The sequence below is a fragment of the Micromys minutus genome, assembly GCF_963924665.1.
Source record: "Micromys minutus genome assembly, chromosome: 9".
NCBI lineage: Eukaryota > Metazoa > Chordata > Mammalia > Rodentia > Muridae > Micromys > Micromys minutus.
Window position 1 is genome coordinate 645,001 of NC_137978.1, and position 16,797 is coordinate 661,797.

Consider the following 16,797-nt stretch of genomic DNA (forward strand, 5'->3'; position numbering starts at 1 on the left):
GGGCAGTTGCTAGGGCCGTTGCTAGGGCCGTTGCTAGGGTTGTTCCTAGGGCCGTTTCAAGGGCCGTTGTTAGGGCAGTTGCTAGGGCCCTTGTTAGGGCCGTTGCTAGGGCCGTTGTTAGGGCCGTTGCTAGGGCCGTTGCTAGGGCCGTTGTTAGGGCCGTTGCTAGGGCCGTTGCTAGGGCCCTTGTTAGGGCCGTTGCTAGGGCCGTTGCTAGAGCTGTTGCTAGGGTCGTTGCTAGGGCCTTTGTTAGGGCCGTTGCTAGGGCCGTAGCTAGGGCCGTTGCTAGGGCCGTTGCTAGGGCCGTTGCTAGGACTCTTGTTAGGGCCGTTGCTTGGGCCATTGTTAGGGCCGTTGCTAGGGCCCTTGTTAGGGCCGTTGCTAGGGCCCTTGTTAGTGCCGTTGCTAGGGCCCTTGTTTGGGCCGTTGCTAGGGCCGTTGCTAGGGCCGTTGTTAGGGCCGTTGCTAGGGCCGTTGCTAGGGCCGTTGTTAGGGCCGTTGGTAGGGCCGTTGCTAGGGCCGTTGTTAGGGCCGTTGCTAGGGCCGTTGCTAGGGCCGTTGTTTGGGCCGTTGCTAGGGCCGTTGTTAGGGCCGTTGCTAGGGCCGTTGTTAGGGCCGTTGCTAGGGCCTTTGCTAGTGCCGTTGCTAGGGCCGTTGTTTGGGCAGTTGTTAGGGCCGTTGCTAGTGCCGTTGTTAGGGCCGTTGTTAGGGCCGTCGCTAGGGCCCTTGTTAGGGCCGTCGCTAGGGCCCTTGTTAGGGCCGTCGCTAGGGCCGTTGCTAGGGCCGTCGCTAGGGCCGTTGCTAGGGCCGTTGCTAGGGCCGTTGCTAGGGCCGTTGCTAGGGCCGTTGTTAGGGCCGTTGCTAGGGCCGTTGCTAGGGCCGTTGTTAGGGCCGTTGCTAAGGCCGTTGCTAGGGCCGTTGTTAGGGCCGTTGCTAGGGCCGTTGCTAGGACCGTTGCAAGGGCCGTTGTTATGGCCGTTGCTAGGGCCCTCTTTAGGGCCGTTGCTAGGGCCGTTGCTAGGGCCGTTGCTAGGGCCGTTGTTAGGTCTGTTGCTAGGGCCGTTGCTAGGGCCCTTGTTAGGGCCGTTGCTAGGGCCGTTGCTAGGGCCGTAGCTAGGGCCGTTGCTAGGGCCCTTTTTAGGGCCGTTGCTAGGGCCCTTGTTAGGGCCTTTGTTAGGGCCCTTGTTAGGGCCGTTGCTAGGGCCGTTGCTAGGGCCGTTGTTAGGGCAGTTGTTAGGGCCCTTGTTAGGGCCGTTGCTTGGGCCGTTGCTAGGGCCGTTGCTAGGGCCGTTGTTAGAACGGTTGCTATGGCCGTTGTTAGGGCCTTTGCTAGGGCCGTTGTTAGGGCCGTTGCTAGGACCGTTGTTAGGGCCGTTGAATGGCCGTTGTTAGGGCCATTGCTAGGGCCGTTGCTAGGGCCGTTGCTAGGGCCGTTGTTATGGCCGTTGCTAGGGCCCTTGCTATGGCCGTTGCTAGGGCTGTTGCTAGGGCCGTTGCAAGGGCCCTTGTTAAGGCCGTTGCTAGAGCCTTTGCTAGGGCCGTTGTTAGGTCCGTGGCTAGGGCCGTTGCTAGGGCCGTTGATAGGGCCGTTGCTAGGGCCGTTGCTAGGGCCGTTGTTAGGGCCGTTGCTAGGGCCGTTGCTAGGGCCGTTGCTAGGGCCGTTGCAAAGGCCGTTGCTAGGGCCGTTGCTAGGGCCGTTGCTAGGGCTGTTGCTATGGCCGTTGCTATGGCCGTTGCTAGGGCCGTTGTTAGGGCCGTTATTAGGGCCGTTGCTAGGGCCCTTGTTAGGGCCGTTGATATGGCCGTTGTTAGGGCCTTTGCTAGGGCCGTTGTTAGGGCCGTTGCTAGGGCCGTTGCTAGGGCCGTTGCTAGGGCCGTTGCTAGAACCGTTGTTAGGGCCGTTTCAAGGACCGTTGTTAGGGCCGTTGCTAGGACTCTTGTTAGGGCCGTTGTTAGGGCCGTTGTTAGGGCCGTTGCTAGGGCCGTTGCTAGGGCCGTTGCTAGGGCCGTTGCTAGGGCCGTTGCTAGAACCGTTGCTAGGGCCGTTGCTAGGGCCGTTGCTAGGGCCGTTGCTAGGGCCGTTGCTAGGGTTGTTCCTAGGGCCGTTTCAAGGGCCGTTGTTAGGGCCGTTGCTAGGGCCCTTGTTAGGGCCGTTGCTAGGGCCCTCGTTAGGGCCGTTGCTAGGGTCGTTGCTAGGGCCGTTGTTAGGGCCGTTGCTAGGGCCGTTGCTAGGGCCGTTGCTAGGGCCGTTGCAAGGGCCGTTGTTAGGGCAGTTGCTAGGGCCCTTGTTAGGGCCATTGCTAGGGCCGTTGTAAGGGCCGTTGCTAGGGCCGTTGCTAGGGCCGTTGTTAGGGCCCTTGTTAGGGCCGTTGCTAGGGCCCTTGTTAGGGCCGTTGCTAGGGCCTTTGTTTGGGCCGTTGCTAGGGCCCTTGTTAGGGCCGTTGATAGGGCCGTTGCTAGGGCCGTTTCAAGGGCTGCTGTTAGGGCCGTTGCTAGGGCCCTTGTTAGGGCCGTTGCTAGGGCCGTTGTTAGGGCCGTTGCTAGGGCCGTTGCTAGGGCCATTTCTAGGGTTGTTCCTAGGGCCGTTTCAAGGGCCGTTGTTAGGGCCGTTGCTAGGGCCCTTGTTAGGGCCGTTGCTAGGGCCGTTTTTAGGGCCGTTGCTAGGGCCGTTGCTAGGGCCGTTGTTAGGGCCGTTGCTAGGGCCGTTGCTAGGGCCCTTGTTAGTGCCTTTGCAGGGGCCGTTGCTAGGGCCCTTGTTAGGGCCGTTGCTAGGGCCGTTGCTAGGGCCGTTGCTAGGGCCCTTTTAAGGGCCGTTGCTAGGGCCGTAGCTAGGGCCGTTGCTAGGGCCGTTGCTAGGGCCCTTGTTGGGGCCGTTGCTAGGGCCGTTGCTAGGGCCCTTGTTAGGGCCGTTGCTAGGGCCGTTGCTAGGGCCGTTGCTAGGGCCCTTGTTAGGGCCGTTGCTAGGGCCGTTGCTAGGGCCGTTGCTAGGGCCGTTGCTAGGGCCCTTGTTAGGGCCGTTGCTAGGGCCCTTGTTAGGGCCGTTGCTAGGGCCCTTGTTAGGGCCGTTGCTACGGCCCTTGTTAGGGCCTTTGCTAGGGCCCTTGTTAGGGCCGTTGCTAGGGCCGTTGCTAGGGCCGTTGCTAGGGCCCTTGTTAGGGCCGTTGCTAGGGCCCTTGTTAGGGCCGTTGCTAGGGCCCTTGTTAGGGCCGTTGCTACGGCCCTTGTTAGGGCCTTTGCTAGGGCCCTTGTTAGGGCCGTTGCTAGGGCCGTTGCTAGGGCCGTTGCTAGGGCCGTTGCTAGGGCCGTTGCTAGGGCCCTTGTTAGGGCCGTTGCTAGGGCCCTTGTTAGGGCCGTTGCTACGGCCCTTGTTAGGGCCGTTGCTAGGGCCGTTGCTAGGGCCCTTGTTCGGGCCGTAGCTAGGGCCGTTGCTAGGGCCGTTGCTAGGGCCCTTGTTAGGGCCGTTACTAGGGCCGTTGCTAGGGCCGTTGCTAGGCCCGTTGCTAGGGCCGTTGCTAGGGCCCTTGTTAGGGCCGTTGCTAGGGCCGTTGCTAGGGCCGTTGCTAGGGCCCTTGTTAGGGCCGTTGCTAGGGCCGTTGTTAGGTCCGTTGCTAGGGCCGTTGCTAGGGCCCTTGTTAGGGCCGTTGCTAGGGCCGTAGCTAGTGCCGTTGCTAGGGCCGTAGCTAGGGCCGTTGCTAGGGCCCTTTTTAGGGCCGTTGCTAGGGCCGTTGTTAGGGCAGTTGTTAGGGCCCTTGTTAGGGCCGTTGCTTGGGCCGTTGCTAGGGCCGTTGCTAGGGCCGTTGTTAGAACGGTTGCTATGGCCGTTGTTAGGGCCTTTGCTAGGGCCGTTGTTAGGGCCGTTGCTAGGGCCGTTGTTAGGGACGTTTTTAGGGCCGTTGCTAGGGCCGTTGCTAGGGCCGTTGTTATGGCCGTTGCTAGGGCCCTTGCTATGGCCGTTGCTAGGGCTGTTGCTAGGGCCGTTGCAAGGGCCCTTGTTAAGGCCGTTGCTAGAGCCTTTGCTAGGGCCGTTGCTAGGGCCGTTGTTAGGTCCGTTGCTAGGGCCGTTGCTAGGGCCGTTGCTTCGGCCGTTGTTTGGGCCGCTGTTAGGGCCGTTGCTAGGGCCGTTGCTAGGGCCGTTGTTAGGGCCGTTGCTAGGGCCGTTGCTAGGGCCGTGGTTAGGGCAGTTGCTAGGGCCGTTTTTAGGGCCGTTGCTAGGGCCTTTGTTAGGGCCGTTGCTAGGGCCGTTGCTAGGGCCGTTGCTAGGGCCGTTGCTAGGGCAGTTGCTAGGGTCGTGGTTAGGGCCGTTGTTAGGGCCGTTGCTAGGGCCGTTGCTAGGGCCGTTGCTAGGGCCGTTGTTAGGGCCGTTCCTAGGGCCGTTGTTAGGGCCGTTGCTAGGGCCGTTGTTAGGGCCGTTGCAAGGGCCGTTGTTAGGGCTGTTGCTAGGGCCCTTGTTAGGGCCGTTGCTAGGGCCCTTTTTAGGGCCGTTGCTAGGGTCGTTGCTAGGGCCGTTGCTAGGGCCCTTGTTAGGGCCGTTGCTAGGGCCGTTGCTAGGGCCGTTGCTAGGGCCGTTGCTAGGGCCCTTATTAGGGCCGTTGCTAGGGCCGAGGCTAGGGCCGTTGCTAGGGCCCTTGTTAGGGCCGTTGCTAGGGCCGTAGCTAGGGCCGTTGCTAGGGCCGTTGCTAGGGCCCTTGTTAGGGCCGTTGCTTGGGCCCTTGTTAGGGCCGTTGCTAGGGCCCTTGTTAGGGCCGTTGCTAGGGCCCTTGTTAGGGCCGTTCCTAGGGCCCTTGTTAGGGCCGTTGCTAGGGCCCTTGTTAGGGCCGTTGCTAGGGACGTGGCTAGGGCCGTTGCTAGGGCCGTTGCTAAGGCCGTTTCTAGGGCCGTTGTTATGGCCGTTGCTAGGGCCCTTGCTATGGCCGTTGCTAGGGCTGTTGCTAGGGCCGTTGCAAGGGCCCTTGTTAAGGCCGTTGCTAGAGCCTTTGCTAGGGCCGTTGTTAGGTCCGTGGCTAGGGCCGTTGCTAGGGCCGTTGATAGGGCCGTTGCTAGGGCCGTTGCTAGGGCCGTTGTTAGGGCCGTTGCTAGGGCCGTTGCTAGGGCCGTTGCTAGGGCCGTTGCAAAGGCCGTTGCTAGGGCCGTTGCTAGGGCCGTTGCTAGGGCTGTTGCTATGGCCGTTGCTATGGCCGTTGCTAGGGCCGTTGTTAGGGCCGTTATTAGGGCCGTTGCTAGGGCCCTTGTTAGGGCCGTTGATATGGCCGTTGTTAGGGCCTTTGCTAGGGCCGTTGTTAGGGCCGTTGCTAGGGCCGTTGCTAGGGCCGTTGCTAGGGCCGTTGCTAGGGCCGTTGCTAGAACCGTTGCTAGGGCCGTTGCTAGGGCCGTTGTTAGGGCCGTTTCTATGGCCATTGTTAGGGCCGTTTCAAGGACCGTTGTTAGGGCCGTTGCTAGGACTCTTGTTAGGGCCGTTGTTAGGGCCGTTGTTAGGGCCGTTGCTAGGGCCGTTGCTAGGGCCGTTGCTAGGGCCGTTGCTAGGGCCGTTGCTAGAACCGTTGCTAGGGCCGTTGCTAGGGCCGTTGCTAGGGCCGTTGCTAGGGCCGTTGCTAGGGTTGTTCCTAGGGCCGTTTCAAGGGCCGTTGTTAGGGCCGTTGCTAGGGCCCTTGTTAGGGCCGTTGCTAGGGCCCTCGTTAGGGCCGTTGCTAGGGTCGTTGCTAGGGCCGTTGTTAGGGCCGTTGCTAGGGCCGTTGCTAGGGCCGTTGCTAGGGCCGTTGCAAGGGCCGTTGTTAGGGCAGTTGCTAGGGCCCTTGTTAGGGCCATTGCTAGGGCCGTTGTAAGGGCCGTTGCTAGGGCCGTTGCTAGGGCCGTTGTTAGGGCCCTTGTTAGGGCCGTTGCTAGGGCCCTTGTTAGGGCCGTTGCTAGGGCCTTTGTTTGGGCCGTTGCTAGGGCCCTTGTTAGGGCCGTTGATAGGGCCGTTGCTAGGGCCGTTTCAAGGGCTGCTGTTAGGGCCGTTGCTAGGGCCCTTGTTAGGGCCGTTGCTAGGGCCGTTGTTAGGGCCGTTGCTAGGGCCGTTGCTAGGGCCATTTCTAGGGTTGTTCCTAGGGCCGTTTCAAGGGCCGTTGTTAGGGCCGTTGCTAGGGCCCTTGTTAGGGCCGTTGCTAGGGCCGTTTTTAGGGCCGTTGCTAGGGCCGTTGCTAGGGCCGTTGCTAGGGCCGTTGCTAGGGCCCTTTTTATGGCCGTTGCTAGGGCCGTAGCTAGGGCCGTTGCTAGGGCCGTTGCTAGGGCCGTTGCTAGGGCCCTTGTTAGGGCCGTTGCTAGGGCCGTTGCTAGGGCCGTTTCTAGGGCCGTTGCTAGGGTCGTTGCTAGGGCCGTTGTTAGGGCCGTTGCTAGGGCCGTTGTTAAATCCGTTGCTAGGGCCGTTGCTAGGGCCCTTGTTAGGGCCGTTGCTAGGGCCGTTGCTAGGGCCGTTGCTAGGGCCGTTGCTAGGGCCCTTGTTAGGGCCGTTGCTAGGGCCGTAGCTAGGGCCGTTGCTAGGGCCGTTGCTAGGGCCCTTGTTAGGGCCGTTGATAGGGCCCTTGTTAGGGCCGTTGCTAGGTCCCTTGTTAGGGCCGTTGCTAGGGCCCTTGTTAGGGCCGTTGCTAGGGCCCTTGTTAGGGCCGTTGCTAGGGCCGTTGCTAGGGCCGTTGCTAGGGCCGTTGCTAGGGCCGTTGCTAGGGCCTTTGTTAGGGCCGTTGCTAGGGCCCTTGTTAGGGCCGTTGCTAGGGCCCTTGTTAGGGCCGTTGCTAGGGCCCTTGTTAGGGCCGTTGCTAGGGCCGTTGTTAGGGCCGTTGCTAGGGCCGTTGCTAGGGCCGTTGCTAGGGTTGTTCCTAGGGCCGTTTCAAAGGCCGTTGTTAGGGCCGTTGCTAGGGCCCTTGTTAGGGCCGTTGCTAGGGCCGTTGTTAGGGCCGTTGCTAGGGCCGTTGTTAGGGCCGTTGCTAGGGCCGTTGCTAGGGCCCTTGTTAGGGCCGTTGCTAGGGCCCTTGTTAGGGCCGTTGCTAGGGACGTTGCTATGGCCGTTTCTAGCGCCATTGCTAGGGCCGTTGCTAGGGCCGTTGTTAGGGCCGTTGCTAGGGCCGTTGTTAAAGCCGTTGCTAGGGCCGTTGCTAGGGCCGTTGCTTCGGCCGTTGTTTGGGCCGCTGTTAGGGCCGTTGCTAGGGCCGTTGCTAGGGCCGTTGTTAGGGCCGTTGCTAGGGCCGTTGCTAGGGCCGTGGTTAGGGCAGTTGCTAGGGCCGTTTTTAGGGCCGTTGCTAGGGCCTTTGTTAGGGCCGTTGTTAGGGCCGTTGCTAGGGCCGTTGCTAGGGCCGTTGCTAGGGCAGTTGCTAGGGTCGTGGTTAGGGCCGTTGTTAGGGCCTTTGCTAGGGCCGTTGCTAGGGCCGTTGCTAGGGCCGTTGTTAGGGCGTTCCTAGGGCCGTTGTTAGGGCCGTTGCTAGGGCCGTTGTTAGGGCCGTTGCAAGGGCCGTTGTTAGGGCTGTTGCTAGGGCCCTTGTTAGGGCTGTTGCTAGGGCCCTTGTTAGGGCCGTTGCTAGGGACGTGGCTAGGGCCGTTGCTAGGGCCGTTGCTAGGGCCGTTTCTAGGGCTGTTGCAAGGGCTGTTGTTAGGGCCGTTGCTAGGGCTTTTTTTAGGGCCGTTGCTAGGGCCGTTGCTAGGGCCCTTGTTAGGGCCGTTGCTAGGGCCGTTGCTAGGGCCGTTGCTAGGGCCGTTGGTAGGGCACTTTTTATGGCCGTTGCTAGGGCCGTAGCTAGGGCCTTTGCTAGGGCCGTTGCTAGGGCCGTTGCTAGGGCCCTTGTTAGGGCCGTTGCTAGGGCCGTTGCTAGGGCCGTTTCTAGGGCCGTTGCTAGGGTCGTTGCTAGGGCCGTTGATAGGGCCGTTGCTAGGGCCGTTGTTAAATCCGTTGCTAGGGCCGTTGCTAGGGCCGTTTCTAGGGCCGTTGCTAGGGCCGTTTCTAGGGCCCTTGTTAGGGCCGTTGCTAGGGCCGTTGCTAGGGCCGTTGCTAGGGCCGTTGCTAGGGCCCTTGTTAGGGCCGTTATAGGGCCGTAGCTAGGGCCGTTGCTAGGGCCGTTGCTAGGGCCCTTGTTAGGGCCGTTATAGGGCCGTAGCTAGGGCCGTTGCTAGGGCCGTTGCTAGGGCCCTTGTTAGGGCCGTTTCTAGGGCCGTTGCTAGGGCCGTTGCTAGGGCCGTTGCTAGGTCCCTTGTTAGGGCCGTTGCTAGGGCCATTGCTAGGGCCGTTGCTAGGGCCGTTGCTAGGGCCGTTGCTAGGGCCGTTGCTAGGGCCCTTGTTAGGGCCGTTGCTAGGGCCGTAGCTAGGGCCGTTGCTAGGGCCGTTGCTAGGGCCCTTGTTAGGGCCGTTGATAGGGCCCTTGTTAGGGCCGTTGCTAGGGCCCTTGTTAGGGCCGTTGCTAGGGCCCTTGTTAGGGCCGTTGCTAGGGCCCTTGTTAGGGCCGTTGCTAGGGCCCTTGTTAGGGCCGTTGCTAGGGCCGTTGCTAGGGCCGTTGCTAGGGCCGTTGCTAGGGCCGTTGCTAGGGCCCTTGTTAGGGCCGTTGCTAGGGCCCTTGTTAGGGCCGTTGCTAGGGCCCTTGTTAGGGCCGTTGCTAGGGCCCTTGTTAGGGCCGTTGCTAGGGCCGTTGTTAGGGCCGTTGCTAGGGCCGTTGCTAGGGCCGTTGCTAGGGTTGTTCCTAGGGCCGTTTCAAAGGCCGTTGTTAGGGCCGTTGCTAGGGCCCTTGTTAGGGCCGTTGCTAGGGCCGTTGTTAGGGCCGTTGCTAGGGCCGTTGTTAGGGCCGTTGCTAGGGCCGTTGCTAGGGCCCTTGTTAGGGCCGTTGCTAGGGCCCTTGTTAGGGCCGTTGCTAGGGACGTTGCTATGGCCGTTGCTAGGGCCCTTGTGAGGGTCGTTGCTAGGGCCCTTGTTAGGACCGTTGCTAGGGACGTTGCTGTGGCCGTTTCTAGCGCCATTGCTAGGGCCGTTGCTAGGGCCGTTGTTAGGGCCGTTGCTAGGGCCGTTGTTAAAGCCGTTGCTAGGGCCGTTGCTTCGGCCGTTGTTTGGGCCGCTGTTTGGGCCGTTGCTAGGGCCGTTGCTAGGGCCGTTGTTAGGGCCGTTGCTAGGGCCGTTGCTAGGGCCGTGGTTAGGGCAGTTGCTAGGGCCGTTTTTAGGGCCGTTGCTAGGGCCTTTGTTAGGGCCGTTGCTAGGGCCGTTGCTAGGGCCGTTGCTAGGGCCGTTGCTATGGCAGTTGCTAGGGTCGTGGTTAGGGCCGTTGTTAGGGCCGTTGCTAGGGCCGTTGCTAGGGCCGTTGCTAGGGCCGTTGTTAGGGCCGTTCCTAGGGCCGTTGTTAGGGCCGTTGCTAGGGCCGTTGTTAGGGCCGTTGCAAGGGCCGTTGTTAGGGCCGTTGCTAGGGCCCTTGTTAGGGCCGTTGCTAGGGCCCTTTTTAGGGCCGTTGCTAGGGTCGTTGCTAGGGCCATTGCTAGGGCCGTTGCTTGGGCCTTTGCTAGGGCCGTTGCTAGGGCCGTTGCTAGGGCCGTGGCTAGGGCCGTTGCTAGGGCCGTTGATAGGGCCGTTGCTATGGCCGTTGCTAGGGCCGTTGCTAGAACCGTTGCTAGGGCCGTTGCTAGGGCCGTTGTTAGGGCCTTTGTTAGGGCCGTTGCTAGGGCCGTTGTTAGGGCCGTTGTTAGTGCCCTTGTTAGGGCCGTTGCTAGGGCTTTTGTTAGGGCCGTTGCTAGGGCCGTTTCTAGGGCCGTTGTTAGGGCCGTTGTTAGGGCCCTTGTTAAAGCCGTTGCTATGGCCGTTGCTAGGGCCGTTGCTAGGGCCGTGGTTAGGGCCCTTGTTAGGGCCGTTGCTAGGGCAGTTGATAGGGTCGTTGCTAGGGCCGTTGCTATGGCCGTGGTTAGGGCCGTTATTAGGGCCGCTGTTAGGGCCGTTGCTAGGGCCCTTGTTAGGGCCGTTGCTAGGGCCGTTGCTAGGACCGTTCCTAGGGCCGTTGTTAGGGCCGTTGCTAGGGCCGTTGTTAGGGCCGTTGCTAGGGCCCTTGTTAGGGCCGTTGCTAGGGCAGTTGTTAGGGCCGTTGTTAGGGCCGTTGATAGGGCCGTTGTTAGGGCCGTTGCTAGGGCCCTTGTTAGGGCCGTTGCTAGGGCTGTTGTTAGGGCCTTTGCTAGGGCCGTTGCTAGGGCCGTTGTTAGGGCCGTTGCTAGGGCCGTTGTTAGGGCCGCTGCTATGGCCGTGGTTTGTGCCGCTGCTACGGCCGTTGTTAGGGCCGTTGCTAGGGCCGTTGTTAGGGCCGTTGCTAGGGCCGTTGCAAGGGCCGTTCTTAGGGCCAGTGTTAGGGCCCTTGTTTGGGCCGTTGCTAGGGCCCTTGTTAGGGCCGTTGATAGGGCCCTTATTAGGGCCGTTGCTAGGGCCCTTGTTAAGGCCGTTGCTAGGGCTTTTGTTAGGGCCGTTGTCAGGGCCGTTGTTAGGGCCATTGCTAGGGCCGTTGTTAGGGCCGTTGCTAGGGCCGTTGATAGAACCGTTGCTAGGGCCCTTGTTAGGGCCGTTGCTAGGGCCGTTGTTAGGGCCGTTGCTAGGGCCGTTGATAGGGCCCTTGTTTGGGCCGTTGCTAGGGCCCTTGTTAGGGCAGTTGCTAGGGCCTTTGCTAGGGCCGTTGTTAGGGCCGTTGTTAGGGCCTTTGTTTGGGCCCTTGTTAGGGCCGTTGCTAGGGCCGTTGCTAGGGACGTTTCTAGGGCCATTGCTAGGGCCCTTGTTAGGCCCGTTGCTAGGGCCCTTGTTAGAGCCGTTCTAGGGCCGTTTCTAGGGCCCTTGCTAGGGCCGTTGCTAGGGTCGTGGTTAGGGCCCTTGTTAGGGCCGTTGCTAGGGCCGTTGCTAGGGCCGTTGCTAGGGCCGTTGCTAGGGCCGTTGCAAGGGCCATTGTTAGGGCCGTTGCTAGGGCCCTTGTTAGGGCCGTTGCTAGGGCCCTTGTTAGGGCCGTTGCTAGGGCCGTTGTTAGGGCCGTTGTTATGGCCGTTGTTAGGGCCCTTGTTAGGGCCGTTGCTAGGGCCGTTGTTAGGGCCGTTGTTAGGGCCCTTGTTAGGGCCGTTGCTAGGGCCGTTGCTAGGGCCGTTGCTAGGGCCGTTGCTAGGGCCCTTATTAGGGCCGTTGCTAGGGCCGTTGCTAGGGCCATTGCTAGGGCCCTTTTTAGGGCCGTTGCTAGGGCCGTAGCTAGGGCCGTTGCTAGGGCCGTTGCTAGGGCCCTTGTTAGGGCCGTTGCTAGGGCCCTTGTAGGGCCGTTGCTAGGGCCCTTGTTAGGGCCGTTGCTAGGGCCCTTGTTAGGGCCGTTGCTTGGGCCCTTGTTAGGGCCGTTGCTAGGGCCCTTGTTAGGGCCGTTGCTAGGGACGTGGCTAGGGCCGTTGCTAGGGCCGTTGCTAGGGCCGTTTCTAGGGCCGTTGCAAGGGCTGTTGTTAGGGCCGTTGCTAGGGCTTTTTTTAAGGCCGTTGCTAGGGCTGTTGCTAGGGCCGTTGTTAGGGCCGTTGTTAGTACCGTTGCTAGGGCCGTTGCTAGGGCCGATGCTAGGGCCCTTGTTAGGGCCGTTGCTAGGGCCGTTGCTAGGGCCGTTGCTAGGGCCGTTGCTAGGGCCCTTTTTATGGCCGTTGCTAGGGCCGTAGCTAGGGCCGTTGCTAGGGCCGTTGCTAGGGCCGTTGATAGGGCCCTTGTTAGGGCCGTTGCTAGGGCCGTTGCTAGGGCCGTTTCTAGGGCCGTTGCTAGGGTCGTTGCTAGGGCCGTTGTTAGGGCCGTTGCTAGGGCCGTTGTTAAAGCCGTTGCTAGGGCCGTTGCTAGGGCCGTTGCTAGGGCCGTTGCTAGGGCCGTTGGTAGGGCCGTTGTTAGGGCCCTTGGGGGATTAAGGTTAAGGGGTTAAGGTTAGGGTTGGGGTTAGGGTTAGGTTTAGGTTTAGGGTTAAGGTTAGGGTTATGGTTATTCTTAGATTTATGGTTTAAAATTTAGGGTTTATGTTTTAAGGTTTAGGGTTTAGGATTGTTTAAGTTTTAGGGTGGTTTAGGTTTCGGGTATAGAATTTAGCGTTTAAGATTGTTTAATAGTTAGTTTTGGTTAGGTTTTAGCGTTTAGAGTTGTTTAGGGTTTTTTAGGGTTGTTTATAATTTAGTGTTTAGGGTTGTTCAGGATTTATGATTTAGGATATTTTAAGGTTTAGGGTTTAAGGTTGTATAGTGTTTTAGGGTTTAGGGTATAATGTTTAGGGTTAAGGGTTTAGGGTTGTTTAGGGTATAGTGTTAATGGTTTTAGGGTTTTGGCTTGTTTAGGGTTTAGTGGTTAGGGTTTAGGGTTTAGGGTTTTTTAGCGTTTAGTGTTTATAGTTTAGGGTTTAGGGTGCTTTTGGAATTAGAGTTTAGGGTTTTTCGGGGTTTAGGGTTTAGGATTTAGGGTGTTAGGGTTAGTGTTAGGTTTAGGTTTAGGGTTAAGGTGAGGGTTAGGGTGAGGGTTAAGGTTAGGTTTAGGGTTAAGGTTAGTGTTAGTGTTAGGGTTAGGGTTAGGGTTAGGGATAAGTTTAGGGTCAGGGTTAGGGTTAGGGTTAAGGTTAGGGTTAGGGTTAGGGTTAGGGTTAGGGGTTTGGGTTAGGGTTAATGTTAGGGATTAGGGGTTAGTGTTAGGGTTAGGGTTAGGGTTAGGGTTAGGTTTAGTGTTAGGGTTATTATTAGGGGGTTAGGTTTTAGTTTAGGATTAGTGTTAGGGTTAGAATTAGAAATAGGGTTAGTGTTAGGATTAGGGTCAGGGTTAGGTTTAGAAATATGGTTAGGGTTAGGGTTAAGGGTAGGTTTAGGGTTACGGTTAGAATTAAAGTTTAGGGTTTAGTGTTAGGATTAGGGATAGTGTGAGGTTTAGGGTTAGGTTTAGGGTTAGGGTTAGGGTTAGTGTTTGGGTTATGATTAGTGTTAGGATTAGGGTTAGGGTTAGGGTCAGGGTTAGGTTTAGGGTTTGGGTTAGGGTTAGGATTAGGGTTAGATTTAGGGTTAGGTTTGGTTTATTGTTAGATTTAGGGTTTAGGGTTTAAGGTTTATGGTTTAGGATTGTTTAAGTTTAAGGGTGGATTAGGTTTAGGGTTTAGAGTTTAGTATTATGGTTACGGTTAGGGTTAGGGTTAGGGTTAGAGTTAGGGTTAGGGTTAGGGTTAGGGTTAGGGTTAAGGTTAGGGTTAGTGTTAGGGTTAGGGTTATGGTTAGTGTTAGGATTAGGGTTAGGGTTAGGGTCAGGGTTAGGTTTAGGGTTAGGGATAGGGTTAGGTTTAGATTTAGGGTTAGGTTTAGGTTTATTGTTAGATTTAGGGTTTAGGGTTTAAGGTTTATGGTTTAGGATTGTTTAAGATTTAGGGTGGTTTAGTTTAAGGGTTTAGGGTTTAGACTTTAGGATTGTTTAAGGTTTAGGGTTGTTTAGGGTTTAGTGTTTAGGGTTTAGGGTTGTTTAAAGTTTAGTGTTTAAGGTTTAGTTTTTAGGGTTGTTTTGGGTTTAGTGTTTAGTGTTGTTTAGGGTATAGTGTTAATGGTTTAGGGTTTAGGGTTATTTAGGGTTTAGTGTTTAAGGTTTAAGGTATAGGGTTGTTTAGGGTTTAGTGTTTAGGGTTTTTTATGGTTTAGTGATTAGGGTTGTTTAGGGTTGTTTAGAGGTTAGTTTTTAGGGTTATTCAGGGTTTATGATTTAGGGTTGTTCAGGGTTTAGGATTTATGGTTGTTCAGGGTTTAGGATTTAGGGATTAAGGTTAAGGGTTTAGGGTTAGGGTTAGGGTTAGGGTTAGCATTAGGGTTAGAGTTAGGGTTAGAGTTAGGGTTATGGGGTTATGTTAGGCTTAAGGTTAGGGTTAGGGTTATGGGGTTAAGGTTAGGGTTGGGGTTAGGGTTAGGTTTAGGTTTAGGGTTAGGATTAGGGTTATGGTTATTCTTAGATTTATGGTTTAAAATTTAGGGTTTATGGTTTAAGGTTTAGGGTTTAGGATTGTTTAAGTTTTAGGGTGGTTTAGGTTTAGGGTATAGAATTTAGCGTTTAAGATTGTTTAATGGTTAGGGTTGTTTAGGTTTTAGCGTTTAGAGTTGTTTAGGGTTTTTTAGGGTTGTTTATGATTTTGTGTAGGGTTGTTCAGGATTTATGATTTAGGATATTTTAAGGTTTAGGGTTTAAGGTTGTATAGTGTTTTAGGGTTTAGGGTATAATGTTTAGTGTTAAGGGTTTAGGGTTGTTTAGGGTATAGTGTTAATGGTTTTAGGGTTTTGGCTTGTTTAGGGTTTAGTGGTTAGGGTTTAGGGTTTAGGGTTTTTTAGCGTTTAGTGTTTATAGTTTAGGGTTTAGGTGCTTTTGGAATTAGTGTTTAGGGTTTTTCGGGGTTTAGGGTTTAGGATTTAGGGTGTTAGGGTTAGTGTTAGGGTTAGGTTTAGGGTTAAGGTGAGGGTTAGGGTGAGGGTTAAGGTTAGGGTTAGGGTTAAGGTTAGTGTTAGTGTTAGGGTAAGGGTTAGGGTTAGGGATAGGGTTAGGGTTAGGGTTAGGGTTAGGGTTAAGGTTAGGGTTAGGGTTAGGGTTAGGGGTTAGGGTTAGTGTTAGTGTTAGGGGTTAGGGGTTAGTGTTAGGGTTAGGGTTAGGGTTAGGGTTAGGGTTAGGTTTAGTGTTAGGGTTATTATTAGGGGGTTAGGTTTTAGTTTAGGATTAGTGTTATGGTTAGAATTAGAAATAGGGTTAGTGTTAGGATTAGGGTCAGGGTTAGGTTTAGGGATATGGTTAGGGTTAGGGTTAAGGGTAGGGTTAGGGTTAGGGTTAGATTTAAAGTTTAGGGTTTAGTGTTAAGATTAGGGATAGTGTGAGGTTTAGGGTTAGGTTTAGGGTTAGGGTTAGGGATAGTGTTTGGGTTATGATTAGTGTTATTATTAGTGTTAGGGTTAGGGTCAGGTTTAGGTTTAGGGTTAGGGTTAGGGTTAGGGTTAGATTTAGGGTTAGGTTTAGGTTTATTGTTAGATTTAGGGTTTAGGGTTTAAGGTTTAAGGTTTAGGATTGTTTAAGGTTTAGGGTTTAGAGTTTAGTATTATGGTTACGGTTAGGGTTAGGGTTAGGGTTAGAGTTAGGGTTAGGGTTAGGGTTAGGGTTAGGGTTAGGGTTAAGGTTAGGGTTAATGTTAGGGTTAGGGTTATGGTTAGTGTTAGGATTAGGGTTAGGGTTAGGGTCACGTTAGGTTTAGGGTTAGGGATCGGGTTAGGGTTAGATTTAGGGTTAGGTTTAGGTATATTGTTAGATTTAGGGTTTAGGGTTTAAGGTTTATGGTTTAGGATTGTTTAAGGTTTAGGGTGGATTAGGTTTAGGGTTTAGAGTTTAGTGTTATGGTTACGGTTAGGGTTAGGGTTAGGGATGGGGTTAGGGTTAGGGTTAGGGTTATGGTAAGGTTTAGGGTTAGGGTTAGGGTTAGGGTTATGGTAAAAGTTAGAAGGTTAGTGTTAGGGTTTGGGTTAGGGTTAGGGTTAGGGTTAGGGTTAGGTTAGGGTTAGGGATAGGGTTAGGGTTAGCGGTTAGGGTTAGTGTTAGGGTTAGGGTTATTATTAGGGGGTTAGGTTAAAGTTTATGATTAGTGTTAGGGTTAGAATTAGAAATAGGTTTAGTGTTAGGATTAGGGTCAGGGTTAAGTTTAGGGTTAGGGTTAGGGTTAGGGTTAGGGTTAAAGTCATGGAGGGTTTAGGGTTAGGGTTAGGGTTAGGGTTAGATTTAGGGTTAGGTTTAGGTTTATTGTTAGATTTAGGATTTAGGGTCTAAGGTTTATGGTTTAGGATTGTTTAAGGTTTAGGGTGGATTAGGTTTAGGGTTTAGAGTTTAGTGTTATGGTTACGGTTAGGGTTAGCGTTAGGGTTAGGGTTAGGATTAGGGTTAAGTTTAGGGTTAGGATTACGTTTAGGGTTAGGGTTAGGGTTAGGGTTAGGGTTAGGGTTAGGGTTAGGATTAGGGTTAGGGTTAGAGTAAGGGTTAGGGGTTAGGGTTAGGGTTATGGTTATTGTTAGGTTTAGGGTTTAGGGTTTAGTGTTTAGGGTTTAAGGTTTAGGGTTTAGGATTGTTTAAGATTTAGGGTGGTTTAGGTTAAGGGTTTAGGGTTTAGAGTTTAGGATTGTTTAAGGTTTAGGGTTGTTTAGGGTATAGTGTTTATGGTTAAAAGTTTAGTGTTGTTTAGGGTTTAGTGTTTAGGGTTTAGGGTTGTTTAAGGTTTAGTGTTTAAGGTTTAGGTTTTAGGGTTGTTTTGGGTTTAGTGTTTAGTGTTGTTTAGGGTATAGTGTTAATGGTTTAGGGTTTAGGGTTATTTAGGGTTCAGTGTTTAAGGTTTAGGGTATAGGGTTGTTTAGGGTTTAGTGTTTAGGGTTTTTTATGGTTTAGTGATTAGGGTTGTTTAGGGTTGTTTAGAGGTTAGTGTTTAGGGTTATTCAGGGTTTATGATTTAGGGTTGTTCAGGGTTTAGGATTTATGGTTGTTCAGGGTTTAGGATATAGGGATTAAGGTTAAGAGTTTAGGGTTAGGGTTAGGGTTAGGGTTAGCATTAGGGTTAGAGTTAGGGTTAGAGTTAGGGTTATGGGGTTATGTTAGGCTTAAGGTTAGGGTTAGGGTTATGGGGTTAAGGTTAGGGTTGGGGTTAGGGTTAGGTTTAGGTTTAGGGTTAGGGTTAGGGTTATGGTTATTCTTAGATTTATGGTTTAAAATTTAGGGTTTATGGTTTAAGGTTTAGGGTTTAGGATTGTTTAAGTTTTAGGGTGGTTTAGGTTTAGGGTATAGAATTTAGCGTTTAAGATTGT